Raw genomic sequence first — 21089 nt, 5'->3', positions numbered from 1 at the left:
CTCCTTGAATGCTGCTGCAGTTGCTGTTGTTGCTGTGGCGGCGTTGCTACGACTTGACCATAGCGCGAATAAAATGCATTATGGGATCAGAAAACAATATAAAGTAATGTTTGGCTCGAGAGAGGCGCGTGCGCTAATTTTGTTTTTTGTTGGGCTTGCAGTACATACATACATATGTACATCTCTTCTTCTACTTCAGTATACATATAAAAAGATTGCAGTAAATATGTGGTCATGGTTTTGGCGGGGAAAGGTGGGAAGAAGTAGCTGCGAGGAAATGAATTTTCGGCGCTTTTTTCCAACCGGCATTTTAAATGCAATCAATATACAATTTATATGGGTGCTCTCTTTCTCTCTCCCACTCACTCACTCTTTTTTGGCTGAGACTCATACCATAGGATTGGGGGGGCCTTTATGGGGACATGGGGACCTTGTGTTTGGGATTTCTCTTTTGCCAGTGGAGAGAGTTTTGCACACATTTTTTGAGAAACGGACATTGAGAGCACGCCGTGTGAATGCAATTTGCTTGGGTGCAGTAGTAACTTTACTCTTTTTTTGTTGGCTTGCTTTGGTTTCCTTGTCGATGCAGTGCATCCATCCATCCATCTCAAGTATGCAGTTTTTTGGCCAGCCAATTTTGTGTTGTTGTTGGTTTTTCTCTGAGTATCGCCTATTGATGCAAGTCTGTGTTTACGCCAGAGTAGAGTATGGAGCAAAAGAAGGCCATGATGAAGAAGATAACGCTCCTCTGGCTGCCCGTGTGTGTGTGTGCGTCTGTGTGTATAGTTTGTGTTGTTGCCTCTACTTTGCGCGGGCAATCTGCATCTTTTTTGCTTGATTTTTCATTTAGTACGTCGCTCACATTTCAACTGTTCGGTAGGGCATTTGCGTTGTTGTTTGTTACGTCGTTATAACGTTACGTTGGGCATTGTGCTCTGCTTTCTTTTTATTGTTCTGTTTGGTGTTTTTTTTTTGCATTTCGATTCAATTCGATTCTTCAGTTGTTACTGTATGAGATGTTGTGTTTACAGTTCATTTTTGGTTTTGTTGTATTGTGAGAAAATCTTGAAACACTACGAAAAAATGTCTTTGAAAAGTGTCTTCTTCTTTCTTATTTTTGGGGGGTTCTTCAAAAGAATGCGTGTGCGTAAATATATCAAGTGATTAAGAAGAGATTTTATTAAGACTTTTTTTCTCGAGGGGGTTTCCTGGACTTAAGAATGTATGAGTGTGATATTCATAAAAATAAAATAAAAATTGTGATAATGTTCGGTTATAAAGAATTGAGAATGCCTTTCCGATGACCATAAAAAAGGTCATCGACGATGACTTTTCCCATAGAAAAGTTCTTCGACGATGACTTTTCCCTTAGAAAAGATCATCGACGATGACTTTTCCCATAGATTAGGTCATCGTCGATGACTTTTCCCATAAAAAAGGTCACCGACGATGACTTTTCCCATAAAAAAGGTCACCGACGATGACTTTTCCCATAAAAAAGGTCACCGACAATGACTTTTCCCATAGAAAAGGACATCGATGATGACTTTTCCCATAGAAAAGATCATCGACGATGACTTTTCCCATAGAAAAGGACATCGATGATGACTTTTCCCATAGAAAAGATCATCGACGATGACTTTTCCCATAGAAAAGATCATCGACGATGACTTTTCCCATAGAAAAGATCATCGACGATGACTTTTCCCATAGAAAAGATCATCGACGATGACTTTTCCCATAGAAAAGATCATCGACGATGACTTTTCCCATAGAAAATATCATCGACGATGACTTTTCCCATAGAAAAGATCATCGACGATGACTTTTCCCATAGAAAATATCATCGACGATGATTTTTCTCATACAAAAGGCCAACGACGATGACTTTTCCCATAGAAAAGGTCAACGACGATGACTTTTCCTATAGAAAAGATCATCGACGATGACTTTTCCCATAGAAAAGATCATCGACGATGACTTTTCCCATAGAAAAGATCATCGACGATGACTTTTCCCATAGAAAAGATCATAGAACTTTTCCCATAGAAAAGATCATCGACGATGACTTTTCCCATAGAAAAGGACATCGATGATGACTTTTCCCATAGAAAAGGACATCGATGATGACTTTTCCCATAGAAAAGATCATAGACGATGACTTTTCCCATAGAAAAGGTCAACGACGATGACTTTTCCCATAGAAAAAGTCATCGACGATGACTTTTCCCATAGATTAGGTCATCGTCGATGACTTTTTCAATAGATAAGATCATCAACGATGACTTTTCCCATAGAAAAGATCATCGACGATGACTTTTCCCATAAAAAAGGTCACCGACGATGACTTTTCCCATAGAAAAGGACATCGATGATGACTTTTCCCATAGAAAAGGACATCGATGATGACTTTTCCCATAGAAAAGATCATCGACGATGACTTTTCCCATAGAAAAGATCATCGACGATGACTTTTCCCATAGAAAAGATCTTCGACGATGACTTTTCCCATAGAAAAGGTCATCGACGAAGACTTTTCCCATAGAAAAAGTCATCGACGATGACTTTTCCCATCGAAAAGGTCATCGACGATGACTTTTGAAAATATCCATTGGACGATGAACTTTTTTCCATAGGAAAAAAATGCATCGGCCAATGATTCTTTTTTCCATAGAAAAAATCCTACGGCCGATGACTCTGTTTTTTTTTTCTATGGAAAAAAAATCATCGGCCAATGACTCTTTTTTCCATAGGAAAAAAATTCATCGGCCAATGACTCTATTTCCCATAAGAAAAAAATTCATCGGCCAATGACTCTTTTTTCCATAGGAAAAAAATTCATCGGCCAATGACTCTTTTTTCCATAGGGAAAAAATTCATCGCCCGATGACTCTTTTTTCCATAGGAAACAAATTCATCGGCCTATGACTCTTTTTTCCAAAGGAAAAAAATTCATCGGCCAATGACTCTTTTTTCCATAGGAAAAAAATCATCGGCCGGTGACTCTTTTATCCATAGGAAAAAAATTCATCGGCCGATGACTCTTTTTTCCATAGGAAAAAAATTCATCGGCCGATGACTCTTTTTTCCATAGGAAAAAAATTCATCGGCCGATGACTCTTTTTTCCATAGGAAAAAAATTCATCGGCCGATGACTCTTTTTTCCATAGGAAAAAAATTCATCGGCCGATGACTCTTTTTTCCATAGGAAAAAAATTCATCGGCCGATGACTCTTTTTTCCATAGGAAAAAAATTCATCGGCCGATGACTCTTTTTTCCATAGGAAAAAAATTCATCGGCCGATGACTCTTTTTTCCATAGGAAAAAAATTCATCGGCCGATGACTCTTTTTTCCATAGGAAAAAAATTCATCGGCCGATGACTCTTTTTTCCATAGGAAAAAAATTCATCGGCCGATGACTCTTTTTTCCATAGGAAAAAAATTCATCGGCCGATGACTCTTTTTTCCATAGGAAAAAAATTCATCGGCCGATGACTCTTTTTTCCATAGGAAAAAAATTCATCGGCCGATGACTCTTTTTTCCATAGGAAAAAAATTCATCGGCCGATGACTCTTTTTTCCATAGGAAAAAAATTCATCGGCCGATGACTCTTTTTTCCATAGGAAAAATTCATCGGCCATTGACTCTTATTTCCATAGGGAAAAAATTCATCGACCAATGCCTCTTTTTTCCATAGGAAAAAATCCTTCGGCCGATGACTCTTTTTCCATAGGAAAAAACTCATCAGCCGATGACTCTTTTTCCATAGGAAAAAACTCATCGGCCGATGACTCTTTTTTCCATAGGAAAAAAATTCATCGGCCGATGACTCTTTTTTCCGTAGGAAAAAAATTCATCGGCCGATGACTCTTTTTTCCGTAGGAAAAAATTCATCGACCGATGACTCTTTTTTCCGTAGGAAAAAATTCATCGACCGATGCCTCTTTTTTCCATAGAAAAAAATTCATCGGCCGATGACTCTTTTTTCCGTAGGAAAAAATTCATCGACCGATGCCTCTTTTTTCCATAGAAAAAAATCCTTCGGCCGATGACTCTGTTTTTTTGCCTATGGAAAAAATAATCGGCCGATGACTCTTTTTTCCGTATTAAAAAAATTCATCGGCCGATGACTCTTTTTTCCATAGGAAAAAAATTCATCGACCGATGACTCTTTTTTCCATAGGAAAAAATTCATCGACCGATGACTCTTTTTCCATAGGAAAAAAATTCTTCGGCCAATGACTCTTTTTTCCATAGGAAAAAAAATCATCGGCCAATGACTCTTTTTTCCATAGGAAAAAAATTCATCGGCCAATGACTCTTTTTTCCATAGGAAAAAAATCATCGGCCGATGACTCTTTTTTCCATAGGACAAAAATTCATCGGCCGATGACTCTTTTTGCCATAGGAAAAAAAAAATCATCGGCCGATGACTCTTTTTTCCATAGGAAAAAAATTCATCGGCCGATGACTCTTTTTTCCATAGGAAAAAAATTCATCGGCCGATGACTCTTTTTTCCATAGGAAAAAAATTCATCGGCCGATGACTCTTTTTTCCATAGGAAAAAAATTCATCGGCCGATGACTCTTTTTTCCATAGGAAAAAAATTCATCGGCCGATGACTCTTTTTTCCATAGGAAAAGTCATTCATCGGCCGATGACTCTTTTTTCCATAGGAAAAGTCATTCATCGGCCGATGACTCTTTTTTCCATAGGAAAAGTCATTCATCGGCCGATGACTCTTTTTTCCATAGGAAAAGTCATTCATCGGCCGATGACTCTTTTTTCCATAGGAAAAGTCATTCATCGGCCGATGACTCTTTTTTCCATAGGAAAAGTCATTCATCGGCCGATGACTCTTTTTTCCATAGGAAAAGTCATTCATCGGCCGATGACTCTTTTTTCCATAGGAAAAGTCATTCATCGGCCGATGACTCTTTTTTCCATAGGAAAAGTCATTCATCGGCCGATGACTCTTTTTTCCATAGGAAAAGTCATTCATCGGCCGATGACTCTTTTTTCCATAGGAAAAAAATTCATCGTCCGATGACTCTTTTTTCCATAGGAAAAAAATTCATCGCCCGATGACTCTTTTTTCCATAGGAAAAAAATTCATCGGCCGATGACTCTTTTTTCCATAGGAAAAGTCATTCATCGGCCGATGACTCTTTTTTCCATAGGAAAAAAATTCATCGGCCGATGACTCTTTTTTCCGTAGAAAAAAAAAATATGCAGCGGCCGATGACCCTTTTTTCCATAGGAAGAAAAGTCAGCGGCCGGTGACTCTTTTTTCCATAGGGCAAAAAATTCATCGGCCCATGACTCTTTTTTTCCAAAGGAAAAAAAATTCATCGGTTGATGACTCTTTTTTCCATAGGAAAAAAATTCATCGGCCGATGACTCTTTTTTCCATAGGAAAAATTCTTCTTTTCCTTTGGAAAAAATTCCTCAAACCCATCTTAGTAACTTCTTGATGGCCTGGGTTATCACATGTAGCTGACCCTTGAAAACTTCTTCCTCAAGATCTGTGTATTCATGTGTCCTCTCTATTGCCTCTCTCGTTCTGTTTTGGTACTTAGTAGCCAGCAAACCCTGTTACTCCACCCTCAACCTGAATGTTGCTGCTTCTCATCAACATCGACAACATCATCATCAACCACGACGACGACAACAACGAAGTTGTCGTTTTTTTTTGTTGTTGCCTGGTTGAAAGTCGTCGTCGTCATCGTTCTTTTTCTTGTTATGGACTATGTATGCACGACGTCGAATACTTCAACGACGCGGATGATGATGATGGCAATGATGGGGTTGTGTGTTGGAGAGTATTCTGTCTTGTTGGTTTTTTGTGGATCCCCATACCCTGGCCCCCACACATATGCAGGCAGTGCATATACCTCCTGCCCATATTCCATATGGCTATATGATGGTGTGTGTTCGTATGTACGGATGGATGGTGCTGCTGCCGTTTGTAAATGATGATGATGTCTACTTGGTGTTCACTCTCTCTCGCTCTTCACTGCGCTTTCGTTCCTTTGCTGGCTTGCTTTGCTTTTTTGTTGTGCCTCCAATACGGCCGGCCATACAGCACACCAATATGAGACTCCGAGCAGTTTTGTGTGGTTCTTGAACATTTACAAAAGATTTTTGCTTATATTCATCTTTTTGGCCGTTTTCGGTGCGTTTCGCGTGGCGCTTGGTTTTACTTAATAAAAATTTTTCTTCTGTTCTGTTCAAAGCAATTTTTTTGATATTTTTACCTTCAGACACAAGAATTCTTCTTTGTCCGGGTTTTGCAAAGACGTGTTTTCTTGGTCCTTTTTCTTGGAGTTTCTTCTTGTTTTCGTCTTATTGTGGTGTGCCTTTGTGCGAGTGTGTGTGTGTTGAATGAACTCAAGTTTTAAGATGTTTTGTTGTTGCAATGACCACGATTTATTCTTATTCATTTTTTTAAGATAATTTTTGTTGTTCCAAAGAAGACAAAACATCTTTGTAAAGAAGATACAAAAAATGATTTTGGTGTGTAGATAAAAAGATTTGCAATTTTAGTTTGCTTATGTCTGTGTTACATGATTGAGTGAGTAGTGGAGGAGTGTGAATGTGTGAGTCCACGACTAACTTATATTTTTGTGTTATTGTTGTGTGCTAAGGTGAATTAGATCAATTCATTTGGCAATTCTAAACAATTGTCATTTCGTGGCGATGATGATGATGATGACGACAACAACAAGAAGATGATGATGTTCACATTAATAATAGAAAGTATCTAATATTTCTCTCTCTCCCGCTCTGGGGGCCTTTGGCATCCAAGAGTGTGGGAGATTAGAATTCACATTGTTTATGATTTGTTGTTGTTGCCGATTATGTGGTGTGTATAGAATAAATACTGTATTTTTGCCGCCGTTAAATTGTTTTTGTTCGGGCCAACGTTGAACTAAATGAACTTTTTGTTGACTATTTTCGCCAACCGGCAAAATAAACGTGACGTTGCTTTTTCGGCTTGCCGGGGTTGTGATAATAAATATTAAATACAAAAATAAGAAAAAAAAACAAAAATAAGAACACAAAATGTGCAGTGTTGTTATTAAAAGAAAAAAATAAAAAATATATTTCTAAAATGTGATAAGACAAAAAATAATAATAAAAAATAGGTATAAACATAAACAAAAATGTGAAATTTATTTAATAAAAAAATAAACAATTTTGTTGTTTATAAAAAAGGAAAAAATAATAAATAAAAACCAAACAACATATGAAAAAAGTGTTAATAAAAATGTGACTCAATATTGAAATGTGAATAAACTTAATGGACATTTTTGATAGTCCCAAATTAACAAGAAAACAAAAAAAAAACAAATAAAAAAAAAATGAAATAAAAAATTTACATACATTTTTTTATAACATAAACATTAATAAAAATATCAATTAAACAACTCCAGTTAGTTTTGTTGTTAAAATAAAAAAAAACTAAATAAAAATTTTGAATACATTTTTGATAACATACAAAATTAATAAAAGTATGAATTAAATAATTCCAATTAGTTTTGTTTGGAATTAAAAATATTAAAAAATTAATGTTGAAAAATAAACTGTTGTTATTTTTTGGAAATAAAATATAATCAATAATTATTAATAATTATAATTTTAATTGTGAAAACGAACGGTTATTTATTAACCAAAAACAATAAACACTGCAATACATAATAATAAAATTAATAAAATACGTAAAAAATTAAAAAAAAATTAGAACAAATATATGTATATAACAAATAAAATAAATATAAAAGAGTTAAAATTCACATGAAAAAGGCGCCAATAAAAAAGTGACGAACTTAATGGACCATTTTTATAGTTCCTGGCTAAATTTTGGAAATAAAATGTAATAAATAATTATTGCAATTTTAATTGTAAAAACGAATTAAAACCAACAAATATATAAAAATAAAATAATAAAATTAATATAAACAATCAATAAAATAAATATAAAATAGTTAAAATTCACCTGAAGAAGGCCCCCATAAAAAAGAGACAAACTTAATGGACTTTTTAGAGTTCGAAACTGAAAGGAAATTGTCTTAAAATATAATTTTTAAATAGTGATTTATTGCATAAAAAATAAAAAATAATTAATTCCAAGAATAATTTTTTCTTAGTGAAATAAAAAATGCTTGACCCATATCACGGATAGTATAGACGACCGACCTTTGATACAAATTTAAAGACGATCCAATAATATTTTTTTCATTAATTGGATTTTTCAAACAATATTTTTCCAATAAATGGGGATTTTTAAGGAGTATTTTTTTATCAAGCAACGTGGATTTTTTTTAAAGAATATTTTTTCCAAACGGGGATTTTTTAAAGAATATTTTTTAATAATTGTGGATTTGTTAAAAAATACTATTTTCAATAATCAAGGATTTTATTAAAGAATATTTTTTTTTTTCATTAATAAACTTGGATTTTTTAAGGAATATTCTTTCGATATTAAAAGTGGATTTTTTAAAGACTTTTTTTCATTACTAAAAGTGGATAGGGTAAGTGCACCAGAAGTCGGCACTTTAAGGATTCTCGTAACTTTAGCCGTATATCATTCCGAGTGTAAATGTCCAATCAAATTGAATTTAAGTTGTTATGATTCGTTATTTTGTGTAGTTTTAGATTATATAAACAATTTTTTTGATTATTCCTGTTCAACATGCAAAAATTACAATTTTAGTGAAATACTGTTTTTCACCAGTAGTCGGCACCATTACCCAATAGTCGGCATGATATGATCCAGTAGTCGGCATGTTATATTTAAATAAAGAAAACGAGCATACTTTATATTTTTTCTTAAATATTTTAAAGAACAATAGCTTAAGCATTAGTTATTTATACATTTCTAGTTTATTATATTCATTTCTATTGATTTTACTTCAAAAAATAAGGAAATTTAAACATATTGTTTAAATAAATTAGTTCGTACCTTTAAAGTATTTGTTTAGTATTTTTTTTTATAATTTTTAGCTAAAAGTAATCGATAAAAACCAACGTTTATAACCCCATGCCGACTTTAGGCATGGTTTTATATTTTTTTGTCCCTAAAGTCGGCATCAGCAAAAATTGCACAATTATAAATATTTTTACAAATTTCTTTTTCTAAAATGTTCTTTTAACTGTTCTCTACCTATACAACAAAAATGTTGTGGAGAATTTCTTCATTTTGATATAATTACAGAGCTTATAAGGTTAACATCTCCACTATTTTTTTCTTAAGAAACATGCATTTTCGGTTGTGGTGAAAACCCTTCACTGACAAAAACTTAAATTTCGATATAAAAATTGGTCCTAGCTCAATGAAACTTTATATAAACAATATTGTTAAAGCATTTTTAAGATTATTTTCCTATTTTGTTTTTTTAATTTTCAGTTATTTGAGTTCAAATTCAAAAGGTGCCGACTACTGGTACATGCCGACATTAGGTGCACTTACCCTATGTTATAGATTTTCTTCAATGAACCGTAATTTTTAAACGTGGATCTTTAAAGAATATTTTTCTAATAAACGGGGATATTTTAAAGAATATTTTTCCATTAATAAACGTGGGTTTAATATATAATAATTAATATTATATTTAATATTTAATTTAATTTATTTAATATATAATATTTTTTCATTATTAAACGTGAATTTTTAAAGAATATTTTTCCATTAATAAACGTGGATTTTTAAAGAATATTTTGCATTAATAAACGTGAATTTTTAAAGAATATTTTTTCATTAATAAACGTGGATTTTTTAAAGAATATTTTTTCATTAACCGACGTGGATTTTTTAAAGAATATTTTTTCATTAATAAACGTGGATTTTTTAAAGAATATTTTTTCATTAACAAATGTGGATTTTTTAAAGAATATTTTTTCATTAATAAACGTGGATTTTTTAAAGAATATTTTTTCATTAATAAACGTGGATTTTTTAAAGAATATTTTTTCATTAATAAACGTGGATTTTTTAAAGAATATTTTTTCATTAACCGACGTGGATTTTTTAAAGAATATTTTTTCATTAATAAACGTGGATTTTTTAAAGAATATTTTTTCATTAACAAATGTGGATTTTTTAAAGAATATTTTTTCATTAATAAACGTGGATTTTTTAAAGAATATTTTTTCATTAATAAACGTGGATTTTTTAAAGAATATTTTTTCATTAACAAATGTGGATTTTTTAAAGAATATTTTTTCATTAATAAACGTGGATTTTTTAAAGAATATTTTTTCATTAATAAACGTGGATTTTTTAAAGAATATTTTTTCATTAACAAATGTGGATTTTTTAAAGAATATTTTTTCATTAATAAACGTGGATTTTTTAAAGAATATTTTTTCATTAATAAACGTGGATTTTTTAAAGAATATTTTTTCATTAATAAACGTGGATTTTTTAAAGAATATTTTTTCATTAACAAATGTGGATTTTTTAAAGAATATTTTTTCATTAATAAACGTGAATTTTTAAAGAATATTTTTCCATTAATAAACGTGGATTTTTAAAGAATATTTTGCATTAATAAACGTGAATTTTTAAAGAATATTTTTTCATTAATAAACGTGGATTTTTTAAAGAATATTTTTTCATTAACCGACGTGGATTTTTTAAAGAATATTTTTTCATTAATAAACGTGGATTTTTTAAAGAATTTTTTTCATTAATAAACGTGGATTTTTTAAAGAATATTTTTTCATTAATAAACGTGGATTTTTTAAAGAATATTTTTTCATTAACAAATGTGGATTTTTTAAAGAATATTTTTTCATTAATAAACGTGGATTTTTTAAAGAATATTTTTTCATTAATAAACGTGGATTTTTTAAAGAATATTTTTTCATTAACAAATGTGGATTTTTTAAAGAATATTTTTTCATTAATAAACGTGGATTTTTTAAAGAATATTTTTTCATTAATAAACGTGGATTTTTTAAAGAATATTTTTTCATTAATAAACGTGGATTTTTTAAAGAATATTTTTTCATTAATAAACGTGGATTTTTTAAAGAATATTTTTTCATTAATAAACGTGGATTTTTTAAAGAATATTTTTTCATTAACAAATGTGGATTTTTTAAAGAATATTTTTTCATTAATAAACGTGAATTTTTAAAGAATATTTTTCCATTAATAAACGTGGATTTTTAAAGAATATTTTGCATTAATAAACGTGAATTTTTAAAGAATATTTTTTCATTAATAAACGTGGATTTTTTAAAGAATATTTTTTCATTAACCGACGTGGATTTTTTAAAGAATATTTTTTCATTAATAAACGTGGATTTTTTAAAGAATTTTTTTCATTAATAAACGTGGATTTTTTAAAGAATATTTTTTCATTAATAAACGTGGATTTTTTAAAGAATATTTTTTCATTAACAAATGTGGATTTTTTAAAGAATATTTTTTCATTAATAAACGTGGATTTTTTAAAGAATATTTTTTCATTAATAAACGTGGATTTTTTAAAGAATATTTTTTCATTAACAAATGTGGATTTTTTAAAGAATATTTTTTCATTAATAAACGTGGATTTTTTAAAGAATATTTTTTCATTAATAAACGTGGATTTTTTAAAGAATATTTTTTCATTAATAAACGTGGATTTTTTAAAGAATATTTTTTCATTAACAAATGTGGATTTTTTAAAGAATATTTTTTCATTAATAAACGTGGATTTTTTAAAGAATATTTTTTCATTAATAAACGTGGATTTTTTAAAGAATATTTTTTCATTAACAAATGTGGATTTTTTAAAGAATATTTTTTCATTAATAAACGTGGATTTTTTAAAGAATATTTTTTCATTAATAAACGTGGATTTTTTAAAGAATATTTTTTCATTAATAAACGTGGATTTTTTAAAGAATATTTTTTCATTAACAAATGTGGATTTTTTAAAGAATATTTTTTCATTAATAAACGTGGATTTTTTAAAGAATATTTTTTCATTAATAAACGTGGATTTTTTAAAGAATATTTTTTCATTAACAAATGTGGATTTTTTAAAGAATATTTTTTCATTAACAAATGTGGATTTTTTAAAGAATATTTTTTCATTAATAAACGTGGATTTTTTAAAGAATATTTTTTCATTAATAAACGTGGATTTTTTAAAGAATATTTTTTCATTAACAAATGTGGATTTTTTAAAGAATATTTTTTCATTAATAAACGTGGATTTTTTAAAGAATATTTTTTCATTAATAAACGTGGATTTTTTAAAGAATATTTTTTCATTAACAAATGTGGATTTTTTAAAGAATATTTTTTCATTAACAAATGTGGATTTTTTAAAGAATATTTTTTCATTAATAAACGTGGATTTTTTAAAGAATATTTTTTCATTAATAAACGTGGATTTTTTAAAGAATATTTTTTCATTAACAAATGTGGATTTTTTAAAGAATATTTTTTCATTAATAAACGTGGATTTTTTAAAGAATATTTTTTCATTAATAAACGTGGATTTTTTAAAGAATATTTTTTCATTAACAAATGTGGATTTTTTAAAGAATATTTTTTCATTAATAAACGTGGATTTTTTAAAGAATATTTTTTCATTAATAAACGTGGATTTTTTAAAGAATATTTTTTCATTAACAAATGTGGATTTTTTAAAGAATATTTTTTCATTAACAAATGTGGATTTTTTAAAGAATATTTTTTCATTAATAAACGTGGATTTTTTAAAGAATTTTTTTCATTAATAAACGTGGATTTTTTAAAGAATATTTTTTCATTAACAAATGTGGATTTTTTAAAGAATATTTTTTCATTAATAAACGTGGATTTTTTAAAGAATATTTTTTCATTAATAAACGTGGATTTTTTAAAGAATATTTTTTCATTAATAAACGTGGATTTTTTAAAGAATATTTTTTCATTAACAAATGTGGATTTTTTAAAGAATATTTTTTCATTAATAAACGTGGATTTTTTAAAGAATATTTTTTCATTAATAAACGTGGATTTTTTAAAGAATATTTTTTCATTAACAAATGTGGATTTTTTAAAGAATATTTTTCCATTAATAAACGTGGATTTTTAAAGAATATTTTGCATTAATAAACGTGAATTTTTAAAGAATATTTTTTCATTAATAAACGTGGATTTTTTAAAGAATATTTTTTCATTAACCGACGTGGATTTTTTAAAGAATATTTTTTCATTAATAAACGTGGATTTTTTAAAGAATTTTTTTCATTAATAAACGTGGATTTTTTAAAGAATATTTTTTCATTAATAAACGTGGATTTTTTAAAGAATATTTTTTCATTAACAAATGTGGATTTTTTAAAGAATATTTTTTCATTAATAAACGTGGATTTTTTAAAGAATATTTTTTCATTAATAAACGTGGATTTTTTAAAGAATATTTTTTCATTAACAAATGTGGATTTTTTAAAGAATATTTTTTCATTAATAAACGTGGATTTTTTAAAGAATATTTTTTCATTAATAAACGTGGATTTTTTAAAGAATATTTTTTCATTAATAAACGTGGATTTTTTAAAGAATATTTTTTCATTAACAAATGTGGATTTTTTAAAGAATATTTTTTCATTAATAAACGTGGATTTTTTAAAGAATATTTTTTCATTAATAAACGTGGATTTTTTAAAGAATATTTTTTCATTAACAAATGTGGATTTTTTAAAGAATATTTTTTCATTAATAAACGTGGATTTTTTAAAGAATATTTTTTCATTAATAAACGTGGATTTTTTAAAGAATATTTTTTCATTAATAAACGTGGATTTTTTAAAGAATATTTTTTCATTAACAAATGTGGATTTTTTAAAGAATATTTTTTCATTAATAAACGTGGATTTTTTAAAGAATATTTTTTCATTAATAAACGTGGATTTTTTAAAGAATATTTTTTCATTAACAAATGTGGATTTTTTAAAGAATATTTTTTCATTAACAAATGTGGATTTTTTAAAGAATATTTTTTCATTAATAAACGTGGATTTTTTAAAGAATATTTTTTCATTAATAAACGTGGATTTTTTAAAGAATATTTTTTCATTAACAAATGTGGATTTTTTAAAGAATATTTTTTCATTAATAAACGTGGATTTTTTAAAGAATATTTTTTCATTAATAAACGTGGATTTTTTAAAGAATATTTTTTCATTAACAAATGTGGATTTTTTAAAGAATATTTTTTCATTAACAAATGTGGATTTTTTAAAGAATATTTTTTCATTAATAAACGTGGATTTTTTAAAGAATATTTTTTCATTAATAAACGTGGATTTTTTAAAGAATATTTTTTCATTAACAAATGTGGATTTTTTAAAGAATATTTTTTCATTAATAAACGTGGATTTTTTAAAGAATATTTTTTCATTAATAAACGTGGATTTTTTAAAGAATATTTTTTCATTAACAAATGTGGATTTTTTAAAGAATATTTTTTCATTAATAAACGTGGATTTTTTAAAGAATATTTTTTCATTAATAAACGTGGATTTTTTAAAGAATATTTTTTCATTAACAAATGTGGATTTTTTAAAGAATATTTTTTCATTAACAAATGTGGATTTTTTAAAGAATATTTTTTCATTAATAAACGTGGATTTTTTAAAGAATTTTTTTCATTAATAAACGTGGATTTTTTAAAGAATATTTTTTCATTAATAAACGTGGATTTTTTAAAGAATATTTTTTCATTAACAAATGTGGATTTTTTAAAGAATATTTTTTCATTAATAAACGTGGATTTTTTAAAGAATATTTTTTCATTAATAAACGTGGATTTTTTAAAGAATATTTTTTCATTAACAAATGTGGATTTTTTAAAGAATATTTTTTCATTAATAAACGTGGATTTTTTAAAGAATATTTTTTCATTAATAAACGTGGATTTTTTAAAGAATATTTTTTCATTAACAAATGTGGATTTTTTAAAGAATATTTTTTCATTAATAAACGTGGATTTTTTAAAGAATATTTTTTCATTAATAAACGTGGATTTTTTAAAGAATATTTTTTCATTAACAAATGTGGATTTTTTAAAGAATTTTTTCATTTATAAATCTGGATTTTTGAAGAATATTTTTTTATTAATAACGGGAATATTTTAAAGAATAGTTTTCCATCAATAAACGTGGATTTTTTAAAGAATATTTTTTCATTAATAAACGTGTTTTTTTAAAGAAGATTTTTTTCATTATTAAACGTGAATATTTTTTCATTATTTTCATTATTAAACGTGGATTTTTGAAAGAATATTTTTTCATATATAAACGTGGACTTATTAAAAAATATTTTTTCATATATAAACGTGAATTTTGTAAAGAATATTTTTTTATATATAAACGTGAATTTTTTAAAGAATATTTTTTCATGTATAAACGTGGATTTTTTAAAAAATATTTTTCATATATAAACGTGGATTTTTTAAAAAATATTTTTTCATATATAAACATGGATTTTTTAAAGAATATTTTTTCATATATAAACGTGGATATTTTTAAAGATTATTTTTTTATATATAAACGTGGATTTTTTTAAAGAACATTTTTCATATATAAACGTGGATTTTTTAAAGAACATTTTTCATATATAAACGTGGATTTTTTAAAGAAACTTTTTTCATATATAAACGTGGATTTTTTAAAGAACATTTTTCATATATAAACGCGGATTTTTTAAAGAACATTTTTCATATATAAACGCGGATTTTTTAAAGAACATTTTTTCATATATAAACGTGGATTTTTTAAATATTGTTTTTCTTCAAAAATGGATTTTTAAAAGAATATTTTTTCATAAATAAACGTGGATTTTTTAAAAATTGTTTTTCTTCAAACATGGATTTTTTAAAAATTGTTTTTCTTCAAACATGGATTTTTTAAAGGATATTTTTTATAAATAAACGTGGATTTTTTAAATATTATTTTTCTTCAAACATGGATTTTTTAATGAATAGTTTTTCATAAATAAGCGTGAATTTTTTAAAGAATATTTTTTTATCAATAAACGCGATTTTTTAAAGAATATTTTTCAATAAAACTCGATTTTTTACAGAACATTTTTTTTCAATAAAACGCGATTTTTTACAGAATATTTTTTCAATAACCAGTTTTTTTAAAGAATATTTTTTCAATAAACGTGGATATTTTAGAGAACATTTTTCATCAAACAACGAGGATTTTTTAAAGAATATTTTTTCATTAATGAACGTGGATTTTTAAAGAATATTTTTTATTAAAAAACTTGGATATTTTAAAGAATATTTTTTATTAAAAAACTTGGATATTTTAAAGAATATTTTTGTCATTAATAAACGCGGATTTTTTTTTAAGATTATTGCTTAATAATTACGGATTTTTTAAAGAATATTTTTTCAATTATCACGGATTTGTTTTTTTTTTTAATATTTTTTTATTATTTAACGTGAGTTTTTATAGAATATTTTTACAATGAACGGGGATTTTTTAAAGAATATATTTTTCAATATACGTGGATTTTTTAAACAATATTTTTTGGACTCTTTATTTTTTTAATAACCGTGAATTTTCAAAATAATATTGTTCAATAATCGTGGATTTTTTTAAAGAATATTTTTGGATTCTTTATTTTTAATAATCTTGGAATTTTTATGCGCCGGAAAGCTATATATCGTTGTGATCAGTATAACAAGGACTATTTGTGATAACAATTTCGACCCAATCCTAGTTGTGCCTCTAAAGTGTTAAAGGGAGAAATTTGCAAAAAGTTCGGACCCATACCTCGGGAAGTATGAACTACCCCCCACAAAAACTATATATCGATGTGATCAGTATAACAAAGACTATCTGTGATAACAATTTCAAAACGATTCGAGAAGTGCCTCTACAGAAGTGCCTCTACTACATTTATGTCAAATGGTCTGTAAAATCGCTAAGAAAATGTGACGAAACGTAGGAAAAAATGAAAAAAATAGGTACAAACATTTTTTTAAAGAAAAAAACGAAACCAACAACAAATAAAAACAAAAGAATGCATAAAAAATTAATTAAAACATTTTTATGAATTAAGAATAAAATATGTTATAGATTCAGAATAAATAAATAAAAACGAAAATATTTTATAATACAAATAATTTTTTCTATAAGAGACAAAATCCAACCACCAAGAAATAAAAGCCCAAAAAATGTATAAAAAATATTTTCTTCCGAATGGACAAAAACAAAAGGTTTTGAAATTAAAAACTTTTATAATTTCAAATTAATTCATAAACGTTACCCTAAGTGCTGTGTAGGACCTAAACATAAAAATATATTTTTTATCAAAAACAAAATGATAAAAAACTCATCTAAAATTATGTTTACCCTAATGGATAAAGCAATGTTTTTTTTTGTTTTGTTAAATATATATTTTTATCAAAAAAAAAAAAAAAAATAAATAAATAAATAAAAAAAAATAATAAAAAAGTTGTAGAGAAAATATTGCAACGAAATATCAAAGGATCTACAACATACATATATCGATGTTAAAAAAATATATTGGGACAAAATAAAAAAAAAATAATACTATTTTAATAAATACAATTTGTTTTTAAATAATAAAAGCACATTTTAACAAAATATCAAGAATTCTATAAAAATAATCATTGTAATGAAAATTCTTTGGAAAAAATAGAAAATATGAGCACATATCATTATAAACACATTAAGCGCATGTCAAACCAATAATAATGTATAAAATACTATGTTATATTATACATTAAAAACCGGTAAGAAGAGGATCAAAGTCGGGCCGGGCGACTATATGATACCCTACATCAACACGATTGCAATATAATTTGGAGATTTCTTTTTCTAGACATGGTTGCGTCATATTTTCCGAGTTTCATCAAAACGTCTGTCTAATTTTGTGTTTGGTGTGTGCATTAGCGTTCTTCCTATGGCTAACAAATTATCTTCCCCAAGTGATTCTATGTATATCCCTAAAAGGAACTATGAGTCTATCTCGCTTCCTTTTCCATGTTACATACAACTGCACAAACATATATTACACCTTACCACAGTGAGGTGTAAGGTATAGGGTAGGGTAACATTAACAAATTTGGTGCGCCCATAATTAAAAAAGTAGTATTTTCCTAGGTGACAAAAAATGTCTTGGAGGTTTTTTTTAGGTATTTGTGGGGTTGGTATCATAAACAGTTATGAAACTTTGCGGTGGATGTGAAGGTTCCTTCAGTAATGGACCGACATAGGCCATCTTGGAACTAGATTTATTTGTAAGAAAGACCACAAAGAGTAACGTCAGTAAAAATCAGTAAAAGCAATCATCGAACAGCCCTTAAACTGCGTCACATTCATGATTCGTAAGTTGTAGTGTTCATCGGTAATTTTAGTTAGTGCCAGCAGTTTGGTCCAAACTTTGCTAATCCTTATATTTCATTCAGATATAAGCAAAGTTCGAATATGAACTATATTGGTCTAATTTTTCCAAAAAGTGAATTTGTGGGACAGGTGTCGGATCGTCATTTTTGTGGCCGCCATTGTGACGGTACAATCTTGTTTGCGGCTTTAAACAACCTGCCGGCTCCCAATAAAACGACTGATGCACACGATTTTGAATATTCAAGTTGACCGAAATTTTGCGCATCGTAAAATTTCTTCCGTTCGCACATTTCGTTCCAGAAGGTCTATAATCCCCTACAAAGAATATTTTTTTCTTTAAAGGCAGTTTGACATCTGTTCGAGGATAGTTCTCATTGAAGGTAGATCATGTGATTCTAATTACAGCGGTATACCAATTGACATTGGCAAATCCATGCTACCTATCATAATGTTTAACAAACATAAAAAAATGTATCGAAGGGAGTGACTTGACTGATTTTGGTCAATTGCTTCATTTCTCCTCCGCAATAGTTCAATACTTTTCGTTTCGATCAAGTTTATCGGATAGCAGCATTTTAAGTAGGGGGTAGTCGTTGTGATCAGGCCTACAACATTATATTTTCTATAGAAACTTTATCGATTTTCGATAAATATTCTATAGAAACTTTATCGATAAATTTTCTATAGGAAACTTTATCAATTTTCGATAAATTTTTTATAGGAAACTTTATCGATTTTCGATAAATTTTCTATAGGAAACTTTATCGACTTTCGATAAGTTTTCTATAGGAAACTTTATCGATTTTCGATAAATTTTCCTTCGAACTTTATCGATCTTCGATCATTTTTCTATAAAAATTTTATCGATTTTCGATAAATTTTCCCTCGAAACTATCGATTTTCAATAAATTTTCTATAGGAAACTTTATCAATTTTCAATAAATTTTCTATAAAAACTTTATCGATTTTCGATAAATTTCCTATAGGAAACTTTATCGTTTTTCGATAAATCTTCTATAGGAAACTTAATCGATTTTCGATAAATTTTCTATAGAAACTTGATCGATTTTCGAAAAATGTTCCCTCAAAACATTATCGATTTTCGATCAATTTTCTATAGGAAACTTTATCGATTTTCGATAAATTTTCGATAGGAAACTTTATCGATTTTCGATAAATTTTCTATGGAAGCATTAGCGATTTTCGATAAATTTTTTATAGGGAACTTTATTGATTTTCGAAAAATTTTCTATCGAAACATTATCGATTTTCGATCAATTTTCTATAGGAAACTTTATAGATTTTCGATAAATTTTCTATAGAAACGTTATCGATTTTCAATAAATTTTCGGTAAATTTTCCCTCGAAACTTTATCGATTTTCGATAAATTTTCTATAGGAAACTTTATCGATTTTCGATAAGTGTTCTATAGGAAACTTTATCGATTTTCGATAAATTTTCTATAGGAAGCTTTATCGATTTTCAATAAATTTTCTATAGGAAGCTTTATCGATTTTCGATAAATTTTCTATAGGAAACTTTATCGATTTTCGATAGATTTTCTATAGGAAACTTTATTTTCGATAAATTTTCCCTCGAAACTTTATCGATTTTCGATAATTTTTCTATAGAAACTTTATCGATTTTCGACAAATTTTTGCTCCAAACTTTATCGATTTTCGATAAATTTTGTATAGGAAACTAACGATTTTCGAAAAATATTTTATATGAAACATTATCGATTTTCGATTAATTGTAATAGATCCAGCCTCATAAAAGGTCCGACTGGTAAAGAAGAAGCCCATAAAAGGTCCGACTGGTAAAGGCTGAGCTCATATGCGGTCCGAGTAGCAAGGAGATGCTTATATGGAGTTCGATTAGTAAAGAAGGAGCTTATAAAAAGTCGACTGGTAAAGGAGTAGCCCACAAGAGGCACGACTGGTAAAGGAGAAGCCCATAAGAGGTCCGACTGGTAAAGGAAGAGTTCATAAGCTGACTGACTAGCAAATGAGGAGTTAAGAAGAGGTCCGAGTTGTAAAGGGGGAGCTCATAAGAGGTCCGAGTGGTAAGGAAGGAGTTCAGAAGAGGTCCCAGTAGTAAAGGAGAAGCCCATAAGAGGTCCGAGTGGTAAGGGAGGAGTTCAGAAGAGGGCCCAGTAGTAATGGGGAAGTTCAAAAGAGGTCCGACTTATAAAGGTGGAGCTCATAAAAGGTCCGATTGGTAAAGGAGAAGCTCATAAGAGGTCCGACTAGTAAAGGAGGAGTCCAAAGGAGATCCGACTGGTAAAGTTGAAGCTCATAAGAGGTCCGACTAGTAAAGGAGGAGCCCAAAGGAGATCCGACTGGTAAAGGTGGAGCTCATAAGATGTCGGAGTAGTACAGGAGTAGCTCAGAAGTGGTTCGAGAAGTGAGGGAGAAGCTCATAAGTAGACCACTTGCAAATGAGGATGTCATAAGAAGTGCTATTGGTAAAGGGGGAGCTCATAAGAGGTCTAATAAAGGTGCAGCTTATAACAGAACCTACTAGTAAAGGAGGAGACCATAGGAGTTCGACTAGTAGAGGAAGCTGCCTGTCTAGTAAATGAGGAGTTAAAGAAATAGGAATAGTAAATGAGGAGTTCAAAAGAGGTCCGAATAGTAAAGAAGTAACTCACAAGAGGTCCGACTAGTAAAACAGGACCTCACGAGAGGTCCTACTAATAAAGGAGGA

At 28.1% G+C, this 21089-nt stretch overlaps 1 protein-coding gene across 1 annotated transcript in view; it reads left to right on the top strand.

The window, feature by feature from the left end:
- Positions 1-847: 847 nt before the first annotated feature.
- jim (zinc finger protein jim) overlaps positions 848-21089 on the top strand; it is a 153761-nt gene continuing 133519 nt past the window's right edge. The window contains exon 1 of the mRNA XM_073986406.1: positions 848-876. The gene's annotated coding sequence lies outside the window, so the exon portion shown is untranslated. The remainder of the gene's footprint in view (positions 877-21089) is intronic.

Source organism: Musca autumnalis, unplaced genomic scaffold (genome assembly GCF_047663935.1).
Source record: "Musca autumnalis isolate F117 unplaced genomic scaffold, ASM4766393v1 scaffold_4, whole genome shotgun sequence".
NCBI classification, from domain to species: domain Eukaryota; kingdom Metazoa; phylum Arthropoda; class Insecta; order Diptera; family Muscidae; genus Musca; species Musca autumnalis.
The sequence above is the reverse complement of the archived record's forward strand: the minus strand, read 5'-3'. Positions and strand labels throughout refer to the sequence as shown.